Here is a 1,977-nt window from a genome sequence, read left to right as displayed (position 1 = left end):
TCTCTCTAGGGCAAGTAACAACATTTTTAAGCACTGGTTTTCTCATTTAAAAAATGGAGATGATAATAATCTTTGTTGTTGAGAGGGTCATATGAGGTAATACAAGGTGCCTATTGTACAGTAAGCAGTAAAAAATTATCAACCCTTCTCCCTCATAATCATAATGATGCTCCCCATTCAGCAGATGCTAATAATTGCTGAGACATGAGTATTCAATCTCAACATATTAACAATCAACATTAAAATTGATTCCATATTCATGTAAAGTTTTGTATAATTTTGTGTGTAGTCATAGAAATATGTAAAACCAACTGATTTTATTGTTAGCAAGGATCCTGAATTAGTAAAAAATAGGAATTACAGAATTTATAATTAAATAAAGATAGTTACATTACTTTTAAATTCTTTTTCACTTTCAGATTGTTAGCAAGTTATTGTGTGCTACTCAAACTTTGTGAGGTACCTGCACAGGTAATTTAAAACATTTTTTCCCCTGAAATCTCGTTCTCTTAGAAAATTTTTTACTCGCGATCAAAGGCAAAATTTGTGAATCTAGATTTTTAAAAGTACTGGTTGACTTACTGTGATTTTCCTCACTGTGTTTTTTCTTTCCCCTTTAAATTAGCTGCATAAAGGAAAAATGGGGGGAAAATAACTTTTTCTCTGAGACCATTTAGAATTTAATTTCAAATGTAACGTTGAAAGCAATGTTAGGTTTAAACTAGAACACTGTAAAGCTATGTATTAGAGACCCTGGAGCAACTTCAATCTAATTCAACTAATAAATATTAAGCTCATATTATGAATCCAGCATTGTGTTAGGAATACAAAGATGAATTTAATGTGGACGCTAATGCTGGGAGGGAATGTAGAGATAATTTAATACAAACTCCTTAATGGACAGAGGAGGAAATTAAGGCCTCTGAGAGATGAAGTAGCTTTCCCATAGTTAGTACATCAGTAGTAGAGCCAAGATTAGAACACTCCCAATTTGGTATTCCTTGCATAGCCTCACACTCACTGCTCCAAGGTTGTACAAAAGATACTTGGTGCACTTTTTCCATTGAATAGAGCTCTTGTGTTTGGGCTATCCCAACAAAGCAGGTTGGGAAAATTTCCATGAAAGTTAGCATCTCAAAATAGCAGCAGGTCACTGCAGCTTTGTTCCTAACTCTGCAAGAGTGAAAGAAATTCTAATTATACAACTGGCACTGGACAAACAGTTCCTCTCAACAAACATTTGAGTGCTTACTATGCGCCTAGCTCTGTGTTATACCCTAGGAATATAAAGTAGACCCCAAACAGTCCTTATCCTTAAGAAGCTAATAGTCCAACGGAGGAAGCAAACCCGTAATAAGGTAATTTCGGTAACATGACAGAGCCCAAACTGATGCCTAGGAAAATGCATATCAATTTAAGAAAACCATTATTTGTTAAAACTTTGTTATGTTGGGGGTGTTTTGGCCAAGCACAAATACCCAAATCCTACTTTAACACCCTTCCAAGAAGTTCCTATTGCTGGAATATGCAAAAGAAACGATGGAAAAGTAAAGCAAAGTTGACATTTTGACTCTTTACCTCAATGAAGGGGAATATGATACACTAAACTACAGTTTTAGAGGATCAATGATTTTTCTAATTTAATTGGATTTAAATGACCTGAGTCCAAAGCACCATCCAATACTCAACCCACATTTTAGATCTTGGAACAAAAATAAGTGTGAAATTGAGATGAGCTAGCTGATGAGGCCTCTGACATTCTGGGTCAGCCCATCTTAATGCTCTGATGGCCTGGAAGGAAGTGAATCAGAGAGAGCCCCTACCTTTGTTATTTAACACCTGGAAATCCCACCCACTATCAAATATTGACTAATCAGTGACTTTATATATTTTTTAAAGATTTTTATTAAAATATATCTAACAAAATATTGTGTTAGTTTTAGGTGTACAGTTATTTGACATATATATATATATATA

The sequence above is a fragment of the Hipposideros armiger genome, unplaced genomic scaffold, assembly GCF_001890085.2.
Source record: "Hipposideros armiger isolate ML-2016 unplaced genomic scaffold, ASM189008v1 scaffold_913, whole genome shotgun sequence".
Lineage (NCBI taxonomy): Eukaryota > Metazoa > Chordata > Mammalia > Chiroptera > Hipposideridae > Hipposideros > Hipposideros armiger.
The sequence above is the reverse complement of the archived record's forward strand: the minus strand, read 5'-3'. Positions refer to the sequence as shown.